Source organism: Halyomorpha halys, unplaced genomic scaffold (genome assembly GCF_000696795.3).
Source record: "Halyomorpha halys isolate HHAL.00 unplaced genomic scaffold, Hhal_1.1 Scaffold505.1, whole genome shotgun sequence".
NCBI lineage: Eukaryota > Metazoa > Arthropoda > Insecta > Hemiptera > Pentatomidae > Halyomorpha > Halyomorpha halys.
This window is the reverse complement of record NW_027114634.1, coordinates 97,026-110,146: the sequence shown is the minus strand read 5'-3', so window position 1 is coordinate 110,146 and position 13,121 is coordinate 97,026. Positions and strand designations below refer to the sequence as shown.

Below are 13,121 nucleotides of genomic sequence, written 5' to 3'. Positions count from 1 at the left end.
TAGTAAGAATGTCCACCATTTTAATCTAAACTGAACAGAAGGCAGATGGTGTTAGGCTCCTATTCCTCCCTCCCCCCCATGGAATTCCTCATAAAACCCGCCTTTTTGTCTTCACTTTTCCTGGCAACTTACCCCCTCCATTATGCTCTTAGCTCCAAGGTCAAGGTAATAATTTAATGTTTACATCAAAGCTTAAATGATTGAAGCAGGGATTAAAGTTTATTTTATCGTTAAGGATATTTTCAATTTCAAAAGCATTGTTGAAACAGAAGCTATTTTGAAGAATGTAGTGAACTGAACAGTATTCTATCCCTTGGAAAAATCTAATATAAATTTTATTAAATATGATAATAATAATCTAATTTGAAATTATTTTATCCATTATTACAAATAATTTCATCTATGTATTATAACATGGTGTTAATCACTTTATTTTGAGAGTGAAAATATTTTTTTTTTTTACATTTTCAGTATAAACTATCAGAAATCTATAGTTTGTAAAAATACTTAATCATTTGTCAAAATTAGTTTATGTAAAAATCCAAGACGTGACTTTAATAGACACTCGAAAATTTCGAAATTCCAATAGTTGTTCCAGCCATAAATCAACTGTGGATACAAAAATTTATTACTGTACAGTGCTCTTTTTATTTTTGTTATTTAAATGACAATACATAATAAAAAATATATAGTAAATTCAATGTCGTTAAAATGATTGAAAAAAAAACAACACAAAAGAGTCCTTCAGAATCATTACCACTAAATATTGTACTATCTAAACTGAACTTTATTTTTATTTCTACAATTTCTCATTGCTATATGAATAATTTTTAAATATCTTACTTAGAATTCATAACAATTATTTGAACTTAAAGATACCAAAATGGTAATGATTCATTAAAATCGGAAAATGAATACGAGAAATGTAACCACGGAGTTCAGATTCATAGAAATCAAGCAAATAAATAAAAATAAAATAATGTAATTTAACAAATAAAATACATAGAAAACAATACTTTATTTCAAATATAAGCAGAATATAGTTTATAACAATTTGTTCTTTTTTTGACCGCAATCCTGACCATCTTCTTATATTTAAATTTTTACGGTCAACTATGTATACATATAAATACTTTATTTTATTTGAACATCGAACTGTCAACAAACTTCAATGTTGGGAAAATCACCATTAAATGTACATTATCCCAATATTTTGTTTTAAACGTGTATCCCGATGATAACTAATAGCCATGCTTCTATTGTAGTGTAAATGATTCCAGTTAAGAACTGCAGAGGAAAAACGAACTAACTTTTTTTTTTTTTTAACTGAAAAACAAAGATTTATTGTAAGTGTTGAGATAGCAATACAAATAATGTTAAAACATGATAAAAACAAACTTGAACGGCTAAAAGTCATTGTTGCACTATATGCGTAAAGTATAAACATTAGGCGATACCAAAATGAACATTGTTCTCCTGAACGTTTAGGAAAAAAGTGTTTTTCCTGCGATAGTCTTCAGTTCTAGATTAAGTAACAATTTGTTATCTAAATGACTATTAATATACATTATTAATGGACAATTTTCAAACAAATTCCACGGTGACCCATAATTAATTGATCTATATGTAATCGTTATAAATATATAACAAAAGTGATAATTCCAGCCTTAAATATTACTGGAGTGGTCAGAACGAAAAAAAGAAGAGAAAACTACATTACTCTTTATAAAGGTGTTTAAAAATAAAAAGAGTAATGCCAAAAGTTGGAATTTATAGCCCCTCCCGTGCGCCGCCTGTTATCTGCCTATCCTTCTGCTCTGAAGCCTCCAGTCTGCTTTTTGTCATTCCACCGAGGTAAAACATTAGTTTAAGATGTTATCTGATAAAAAAAAATGGTATATTAGCGTTGAATTACATTTTTTTTCAACAAATATAACAGTATGCATATTTGAGGTCAAAGAGTAATAGTACAAAAATAAATGGACCCATTTATATCATAAAAAGAAATAAAATTGCTATCATATGACCATCTAACATCTTATATCCTCTTTGGATCTTCACTACAAAATTTTAGAACTAATAAATGTTTGTGTCACCTGAACACAGTTAAAAATTCGTTCCTATGGAATCTTACTATCTAATATTTGAACAAGGCACTGTTATAGTATAAAACCGGACAACGAGAGGGCCAAAACGGTGAAGTGGAAAATTTCAAATAGGATGCTAGGAAATAGGAAACTTGATAAGATTAAATTTGATTTTCCATTATTCGCTCAGGCCGTGGCATAAATTTTATAGAATGATGCTATCCATTGAGAACTCAGTCGCGTGTGGAAAAATAGATAGCTACAATGATCCATATAAGGAAATCGAGGATCGGCTTTGAATAGAGTTTAAATAAGTTTATGAGATACAGTGAATGAGGTATAAAAATTTGAGTTAAAATTAGCAGGTTTGGATTTATATTCCAAGAGGTATTAAAAATAAAATCTCATAATAAGTATAGGAATAAATAAAAAACGAAGCGTATTATGTTAAAGCCACCTCAAATCGACTATGTCTTTTTGTTGGAAGGCTTTAAAATGAACAAAATACAAACTGGTTCGGATTAAACATTTATTTGGCCAATTTAAACATTTTAAAAACTAAAACTAAAATAAACAAAATATGACTAATAATGAGTACAATAAAAATAAAAAAAAGGCCTTTCAGAAAAAAATAAAATAGTTCGATAAATTATGAAAACGAAAATAAAATAAACTAATTTAAAAATAAACAAATAAATATATAAAATAAATACTAGTCGACTGTAGGATTTCTCCACTCCGATAGGTCAGAGGAAGAGTGCTGCCGATATGTGTAGGTCGCAGCTCTGGTAGCAAATAAACCACTGTAATGGTCCAAAGTTGGTGTAGTGGCTCATCGATGGTCCAAATATCCAACAGTCGTATTAATGTATTAGGCGAGCCGACAAAGTAAACGCAGACAGCACTGGTTACATACGTGCCTGGCCAATAATTATCCGGAACTCATATTAAAATTGAAACACAGAAGTGGTCTTGTTCCGAACTGTTATGGCGACTAAAACACTAAAAAAATGTCTAATAAAATAACATGAACCAAATGCAGAAAGGGCTGCTAAAGAAGCTACCAGGGCCACTAATTAGCCGGAACTGCGTTAAAGTCGAAACACAGATAAGGTCTGGTTTCGAACTGTAATAATGACTAAATAAATAATAATATGTATAATGATAATGATGTAATAATGAATAAAAAAATGTCCAAACTATTAAACTATAAGGGCAGACAGGGCTGCTTAGACGTTATCATGACCACTAATTAGCCGGAACTACTATAAAAAACCAAGATGGTCAGTCCGTTGCTAGGTGACGCCTTAGCAACAATCATCAGCCCCTAGCAACTGTCTCTATTACTCATTATAACAAACAAATATAATTACATATTTTTTTTCTTTTCAAATAACTAATTCTAAATAAAACAAAACAAATAAAAATAGATGTAACTAAATTAAATACTAATAAAACTCAAATACTATTTACAATCATTTACAAGGTAATTATATTATGGCGTTAACACATTAAGTTAAAATTATTAGGCTTTATTAAACAATTTAAATTTTCTTTTATTATATAATAGTTTCAACTCCATGTTTTAGCAAATGGATGTCTTCTATTGTTGAGCACGTCTGTAGGTTTTGCCTGAGAGTTGAAAAGATAGTGAATTCTATAAGGTTGTTCTACACTGGCTGAGCAGTTGTTCTTCAAGTGCCAGCTGGGTCTTCCAGTCCTTTCTGTACGTATACAACGCGAAAACATACACGGTCTAATAAGAAGACGGCTGGGAGTGACTTCTTTTCCTTGTTTTCCACTGACTGCTTTATTTCCACCATTTAAAAAAAAAAGTATATATATGAGACCCTTCTTGCTTGTTTTCTATATTGATAATGTACAGGTATTTCAACTAGTACATCAGATAAATGATTCATATATATTTAAAAAAAATCAATCGACCTGCGAGGAGTAACTTGAGATATCCAAATAACTATAAAAATAAACATAGGAACTAATCCTTATGTATTAACAAATATCGAGTGGCTAAAAAAGCATAGTATATTTGGTATTGTTCATTTTAATTATCTGAATGTTTTTTGAAAACATGTGATATAATGGCACGTACAATTGTTAACAAATGCAGAATAAAGAGTCATTATTCATTTGGGTTAACGAGAAATCTCACACGTAACAAGTTGTTTCACCCATAAAGAAGGATTCATTAACGAAATAATGTCTATACAATAAATGATTAATTTATGAAATAATATTAATCAAATAACTTACCTGTATTTATTTCTTTATTTAATTATTCATTCAATAATCATTCCTTAAAGTAAAACAATATATTTCTAATACAGCTATTTCTGGAATAATTATCTGATAATTGATATTTCACAATTTTCTTATTTTTAAAATAGATCATTTCACAAAACCATTAAATTAATATTTTCGAAATGACGAGTACATTCTATAAATACTGGAGAAACACTACATTACACGGAAATAATTCACAAGAATCGGTGCTACTGTCGCTGATCTCCCATGATGTATGACAATTGAAGAATTGATAGTGCATAAAGCCGTGACAGTATTATCTCACTAGGTTTTGCATGTATAGCAGCTGTGAAGCTACTCTGAGGTAAAAACATTTAACACGATGATCGTTTACTGCCACGGCAGTAACTGTGTCAGGCACTGTTTCCACATGGTCACAATAGGTTTGGCGTGATATTTGGCATTGCATTTAGTGGCAGAGAACCTAATGCAGTATTGAAACCTGCTTCAGCTCAAAATTAACTTCATATCAAAATTACAATCAGAAAAAAAATTGATAAAATAATCGTTTCAGAAATAATTATTTCAGCAATCATGAAATAACTTTTATGATTGTTATATTTCGTGATATAATAATTTAACAAATAAGAGTTGAATTAAATTATTTGCAAAATAATTTATTTAGGTTATTTTATAACTTATTTTAAACATATTGTAAATAAATTTTGTCTAGTTCTACTATGAACTCGGGATACTTTTATGTAATATTTTTGTAGGTGTTTCGTAAATGACTAATCGTTTCATACACTAAACAGGTGGAATATTTCTAAGAATATTCAAATTCCAATTCCAGATCCCTTGACATTGTCGAAAGTAATAGTATTTAACTTCTCTTAAAGATAAGACATTTTCACATTAAAGTGTGACTGTTTAAAAAGTTATTTTAATTTAAATTCTGTAAGTTAATGTTGGTATTTACTTGGCATAGCGCTAACAGATTTAAATGAATTAAGGAGAATTATAACTCAATGTTAATGGTTAAATGGTTAACCATAAGGCGAATGCAGTGAGGGTATTTCATGGCCGATTGGGCCGAGCGCTGTGAGGTATAGTGTACTGTACTGCCCGACTGATTCCATTCCAGAGGTCGGATATTCCATACAGTTCTGGGATGGCGGATCAGTACTAGATACCTTGCATCATTTCAGAGTCTAATAATGATAACTTAATCCAATATTGATAACTTAATCATAAGGGGTGTTAAAACAATAAGAAGTGGCAGGCTCACATAAAAAAAACACCAATAACAAGTAATAATTAGTAAAAAAAAATTAAATACAATGCCTCCTGTTATTCAAATCGTATATGTTATTGTCCCAAACAAAAAAATAAAAACGTGAACATTGTGCCTTATTTTCAACGAAAAATCGAAAAAATTAGGTTTTCTTTTTTGTATGTGCCTATGTTGCGCTATGTGAGTAAAAATAAATTATTTATCTTACATTTTTTTTAAAGAAGGAATTTCCTCTTCCTCTTTAATTGAGATAGTTTTTACTACGACGATTAACCTTTTACGTAATTAAACTCGACTCTTTCATCCTTCCAAGAAACTATTTTTTCTTGTAATTCATGGTAGTTTTAAAATGGCAGAATGATGTACCAACGGGCAGTTACAAAATTCATTCAGTATGAGGAAGAGTAATAAGAAATTGCGAAAAACATTATTTTCCAGCTTGTACCTGCACACCCACTTTCACTTCAAGTGCTTGAAGGCATCAATCAAAGAAACCTTTGACGTCTTTTTTTCAATTTCAGGCCCTTTTTAAATACTGTTCGATCAATCTTAAGTCTCCTCTTTCCGTTTTAAGCAAATATTTCAATAGTGATATACTTGGGGGTCTTAGTGGAGCGGGTCCGGTCGGGAAGGATATATTTTTTAATGTTCATTTTATATATTTTTTAATAACCCCATGGTCCTTTTTTAAATAATAAATTTAACTACATATTTCGTTAGTGATTTTATTCTATTAATTAAAACAACCTTCTGCAGCAAAATTATTGTTTTAAACTTTACGACAACATTAGTTATATATACAATAACAACGACCTTCTGTCTATTATTTAAATATTTAATAATTAATAGTTATTCATTGATATAGGACAATATCTGAAATAACGATCAAAATCCTCAAATACTGGAGATAAACTACATCACAAAAAGATAGTCTCTGCTATAGAATGAATTCTATGATAGTTACAGTTATGACTATATTTACTGCCATGGTAGTATTGTAGCAAAAGGACTGCCGAGATAGTAGCACAACTTGAAGCGATAGTGAAATCACTCTTAAAACCCGTAAAAAACCGTTAACACGATACCACACCCACGTAACCGACTGTTGGCACCAATGGCATGGTACATGCATGATGCAGACTGCATGATAGTTTTTTTCTGTCAGACGGGAACTATCACCGTCATGACGGTAAATGTCATGATGAATGAACTATGATACAGTTTACACCAAGTAAATGCAATAAGAAGGTCCTATATTTCTGTTTTTTTTTAAAAGTGTCGGAAATCCCGATCAGTGAAATAATATAGTGAAGAAAAATGTGCTTAACTAGGACAATAAAATCTTCCATATACCTAAATTGTCCTACAGGTAAACTACCTTAATCAGTGAATAAAGAAAAACTATAAAAATGTGCTGATCATATAATAGGAATAATAAGGTAATAAAACGAATGCATTGTTTATTCATAAAAACGTGTTCGTAATTTTGGCAATACGAATTTGGAGTATAAAAGATAATCATTTTTGTACTGAATAAGTATTGTTTTAAATAATTAAATCATTTAAAACAATAATTATTTTGAAATTAAGTTATTATCATCCCATAGAAGAATATCAGGCTAGACTGAATACGACAATTTATAGTGATCCATAAGTATTTCCCGAAGATTTCGATAAAAGAGAATTTCTCCAAGATATATTACCTAGGGTATTTATAGACGTCTGGAGATATTCTCTTCTTATAAGAGAGAAATCAAATGGAAAGCCTTGAGACGATATCCCTCAACAGCTTTCATAATCCTTCAGAACAATCCAACCCAAAATAATATTTCCTCTGTATCAGCAATATATCTATTAGATAGGAACATATATTCATCGGGATGGGAGGGAGGGGGGAGGTAATCGGTCAACAAACCACGATTAGATATCCAGGTCTGTGGGTCGTCTCAGTTATCATCCCAAGTAGGCAATGGAACAGAGTACACGAGATCGGCAATTCCATATCACGCATGTGCTAAATCTTTTATAGTAACAAATTTCTTTTTCATGGTAGTAAATTTACTTATAAGGGCTGAATTAAATGCAGTCCTGATTCATCTGAATCCTATACTTTATATTAATTAATATATAAAAAAGATAATATATAATAGATAAAAAACCGATTTAATGAAAGTTATGCCAACAAATAAAATATTAGTATTGTTTATTACACTTTATTCTTTCAGCAAATGTTTTATGAGTTAGTAGGGGGAAAACGATCCCACCAATCTGCAACTTAAATTTATCAATTTTAGGGGGAAAACAGTAAAAATGTTGGAAAAATATGTCCCAGTCACTAAAAAATCATCTAGCAATTAAATAGCCTAGTAAAGATAGCTTTTTCAATATTTTTGTCTTATTCTTATTTCCGTTAATCCTTATATTATTTTCTGACAATTGTATTGTAAGTCAAAGAAAATTCCTTAGTGGAATTAGTAGATGAAATAAATTTGGGTACACGACATCCCACACAGTCCCAGAAAATTTCATCAAAGTCGGATTTACCTTAGTGTGTTATGCCTGACTTTACCATTGTGTGTGTTATGCCGGCCACACGGAATTACCTACAGATATGTGGGCATGAAACCCATTTGTTCCTCGTCCTGAAGCGTAAAATTTAAATGAAAATTTTTGACCTATGAAAAACAATTTTGTTTTTTTATTTCTTGCATTAGAACAAAGCTTCTCAACGTTCGATAGTGAAGAAACTAACTAATACAAACATGAAAAGTATTAGAATTTATATTATTTAAAAGTTTTTCTGTTTCAATGTAAAAAGAATTTGACCCGGAGAAATGATTCCATCTGACATATCAGATGAAAAATATAAGAAATGATAATTGCACGCTATACATGTCTTACATATTTTCTTCAACAGTCAGCTAAGATCAGTTCTGAGGAATGATGCTTTTATTTATGGCAAAATATTTTAAGCTACTCAGCTGATGGTTATTGTCAATTAGAAACGTTTAGCAATGTTGCCATGGTAGTAATCGATATATAGTTTTTGGTGTATCCAGTTTTCTATTAGCATTCAGGTGGGATAGTTTGTTTTTCGATATAAATCTTGAATTTTTCATTCAATATTTTCGGTCGGCCCCGGAATATGCTTAAAGGAAAACTGAAACAAAAACGGTAGGCCTTACGATGACCTCCAGGGGCGTGGCAGAGGAGTAGGAGCCTATTACCGGCTCTCTTCTGTTAGTTTTGATTACAATGGCGGAAATTCCTGCTAACCTGAACAAAAACCTAAAGTCTGAGGTCGTGGCCAACCCCCCACTTTTTTTTTTTTTTTAAGGAGAGGTGGGTTTGCCACTCCTCTGGAGGTAATATCAAGCAAGGTACAAGTTATAAAGAAATAATAAGCTATAGATTAGAAATCAGAGGATTCATCACTACGGCGATCATTTATTCCAAGTTAAGTTATATATACTTCTTTTTACTACATTAAACTTTAAAATATTTTTCTACCAAGATATATTTCTTTTCGCACTTTTCAATAATTCTGTTTCAAAAACCAAAGCCATGATTCTACACGCAGCTGACATTTGCTCTCACTAATCACTAATCACGCTCCGGTAATAGCCCACATGTAGCATTCCAAACAAGCAAGAACCTTCTAATGACCTGGCCATGTTTAATGGCTTTTCGGCACCAAATATTTGAACTAATGGTATTCACTGCTTCCAGCTATGTAATTTAACATACCTCATTCTGAAATTATATTTATTTACAGTATCAGCAATATAAACTGATATTATTTGATTGTAGTTTTAATCATAAGTACCAATCATTACTGTCTTAAAACACTGGATGAAACTGCTAAAAAAAAAAGTTATAGGTACTTTGAAAGCCTAAAAAAAATTTGATTTGTGGCAACAAAAATTATTTGATATTTTAAATTCACATAGATTTTGTGAATCATTTAGTAATAGAAGAAGAATATCGGATGGTTGAATTTAAAACCGTTTTTAAAAGCATAACACATTATTAAATTTTCTGTATCTGAGTAGCTTATTGTAACGTGGAATATTCCTCTTGAAATAGAAAAAAAAATCGTACTTATTTAAAAAAAATTAAAACATTTTTGTGTTTCTTTTTTTAGTACAGAAACCGAACAATAATTTGTGAAAAAGAAAATTTAAATAATAATTATAATTTTTTTGTGTATTTTTATTTTAAAGTATTTTAGTTTCAGTATCAATTTTTAATTCTAACTTGCTGCACCAGACCCCATTAAAATTAGGTTTCAATGAGTACCCTTATCAAACTCTCCTTTCCCGTTGATCTCCCCTGGACATCCTTTAGGAAACGCATCGGTTAATACGTGTTAAGGTAACTTAACAATTACTAAAACGTTTGAATTAATCCAGTAACAAATAAAAGAAGATAAAACCCTTTGTTAGGACAGAGCTTTGGAATTAATAAAAATTAATCAATAATTTATAATAAAAAGAAAAATACAGATTTTATTTTCTAAAATGTATTAAATAATACTAAATAGTTTTAACTTTTATTAGAAGTTATAAGTGGTCTATGATGGTCAATAATTCCAAATAAAAATTCGTACTTTTTTTCTTGGTCTTTAATTATTTATGAAACAATGTAGTCAATTTTTACATGTTAAAAAATTAGATCAAATAATAATAAATGAGTTTTTATTTTTTAAATCCTACTAAAATTCATAGTTGTTGTAATTTGATAAATTATTACAAGGGTATAGTGTTTTAATTAAGTTGAAAGGATGATTAATTTTAATTATAACATTTACAAACACGTTCAGAGTTTCATTAAATGCTTAAATTCAAGGAGTAAATTATTAAAGGAAAAAAGATTCTCTTATATAATTCCGGAGAAAAAAAAAAATGAATGAGCCATGACGAATCGGCTTAGATGGATCAATTCCTCCCCTATATTCAAGATTTGGGAAAAACAACCTGCTTTAGATAGCAACAGTACTCCGACGTATTATAAGAAGACAGTAAATGATTATTATTTTTAAAAAATGTCGAAAACATATTTCCTCAATTTTTTACATATCTAAATGACAACTTTATTATTTTTTAGGCTTTAAGCCATTATTAGAGGAACCCACAAAGATTCTTATCCGATAACGACTCAGATTTTGCTTATATATATTCAAAAACAAACCATTATCCTTGGATACAGACCTGCGTGAACCAAGCAAGCGTGATTTCCTTTCAATTCCGAACACAACAAAAGGATGCCACAATTCGATGTTTTTTTTTTATATTAGGGTGCTTCTGAACTGAGCCTAACTTGCGAGTTATTTATTTGCTATAAATGTTTACATATGTTTATTTCTTATTTGTATCAACTAATGCTTTCAATATATCAATAGAGTTTTCTGATTTATACAGTAAAACTAATGCGAACGTTCAATACTATGACAGTATGATTTATAAGAATGTTGAAGATAGTTTAAAATAAAGAGAAATTGATGGTAAATGTGATATAGCTAAGTAAGAATAGTGAGTTTTATCTTCATTATTCATGCTTTCTTAGAAGAGAAGGCAATAAAGTTACTCTGAATAATTGCTGGGTATAAAAAAAACGTTAGATCCTTACTTGCTTTATTATGAATGCTTTACATTAGTAGTTCTTAATAAATTTTAATATCATTATTAAGTAATGATGTCAACATTTTTTTTTTATATATTTAACATAAAAAAACAAAACAACAAATAGTAAGTTTCATTATTTTACTTCAATACATATATGAGCCGTTGAATGCAAAAATTACGTAAGTCAAACTTAGTTTATTGAAATATTTGTAAGCTCAGAGGAAGCTCTATTAGCTTTTAATTACAACTAGTCGGTTAAAAGCATATCAATTTATGTAACTTTTTGAAGTTATTGCATTCAGCAATTACTTACATTTTTTTTGTTGTGAAAATTAATTGTGAAAAATAAAATGACACACTATATTTGATCTCAACGGTTCATATTAATATTATTGACAAATATAAAATACATGAAAAATTGAGTGTAAGTGTGCCTATACGATTTTAGCTGAAGGCGACCCTTAGAGAAAATATTCATGTTTTAACTGTTAGAATTAATATCCACTTAATTATTATTAATATTATTAAAAGCTGACAAATCAGTTTTCAGTAAACTATTTGTATTGAAATTGTTACAATTATTCATTCTTATTTTTCAGTAATTATTTTAATTAAAACATCTGCCTCGGACAATTCATTTACTGGATCATAATGGTTCCATGAAAATTAAAAAAATATAAAATTGATTCCTGGTTTAAATCAATCTCTAAAAGAAAATGTTTCTACTATAATGATCATTTAACATTTGATCGATTCCTCATAATTAGTGTTCCAATCAATTTAGTGTAATAGATAAATAGATAAATCAAAATTATTGCATTTCAAGTAAAATTCATTTAAAACAGTCGATGGAATATATATTTTCAATTCGTTATTACTCAAATTTACAAAGAAATTAACAATTAAGAGGTTAAATATTCATAAGAGTTAATCCAAATTATGAATTGTAACTACAAAAGTGGAAATAGCAATAGTCTTCAACTACAAAATAATAATATTTTATAAGAATGTTCTTTATTTCAAAAGTTAAAGAAAAATATTTTGTATCTCGTTCATTATCCAAATATTTATGGAACTTTTTTTTGAAGATCTAATAAAAAAATCAGTTACTGTCGTTATCGAATTTAAAACACAAGTAGTCGACTCATTCAAATGAAGCATTAAAATAGAAAGACAAAATATTTTAAAATGAACAGTTCGAAGGTGCTTTAAACATTAGGATTATACTGTTATGATTATGCTTATTAGAAAGACAAGATTAAATCATGGGCGGTGTTCAGTTAATGCACCTCTCCCCCCTACCCCCTCCACCGAACATCCAAATACACTCTGACCAGTTAGCTTGGGTGGGGATGTGCAGATTTGTAATAGAAGCTAACACAACCTACCTATAGAGATTTGAGCATGGTCCGGGCAGAGCAGACAAAACACACTAACAACACAAGAGGCACACTGCACAACGGATTACGAACAGAACAGGGTATGGTGGACTGGCTTTGTGTTGGTTGCTACCGGAAACAGGTGTACTCCCCTCCCACCAACTTCCGCCGGACACACGGATAAAGTTAGTGGCCCTTTCACTGGCTCATCAGCGTTCGTCATCAGTGCGCGACGGGCCCCCTCGCTGGCTTAGGATATGTTAAGGAATTCAAAACGATTCATCTTCACTAACAGCAGAAGGATATCTTATATGTGAATTTGTCTGGCATCAGTTCAAAAGGATATAAATATCATAGATGAACAATTAAACTTGAAGATCTTGATGGCCGAACTTGGCGGAGGAGTACTCTCAAAGTGGCGTAGGTTAGAATCTTGCCTGGGTGTTTTTATTTTTAAGGTGTTTGTATTCCTGAT

At 30.1% G+C, this 13,121-nt stretch overlaps 1 protein-coding gene across 1 annotated transcript in view; it reads right to left on the bottom strand.

The window, feature by feature from the left end:
- The window catches only part of Phlpp (PH domain leucine-rich repeat protein phosphatase), a 131,286-nt gene extending 118,514 nt beyond the window's left edge, over positions 1–12,772 (bottom strand). The window contains exon 1 of the mRNA XM_014425309.3: positions 12,656–12,772. The gene's annotated coding sequence lies outside the window, so the exon portion shown is untranslated. The remainder of the gene's footprint in view (positions 1–12,655) is intronic.
- Between the last annotated feature and the right edge of the window lie 349 nt (positions 12,773–13,121).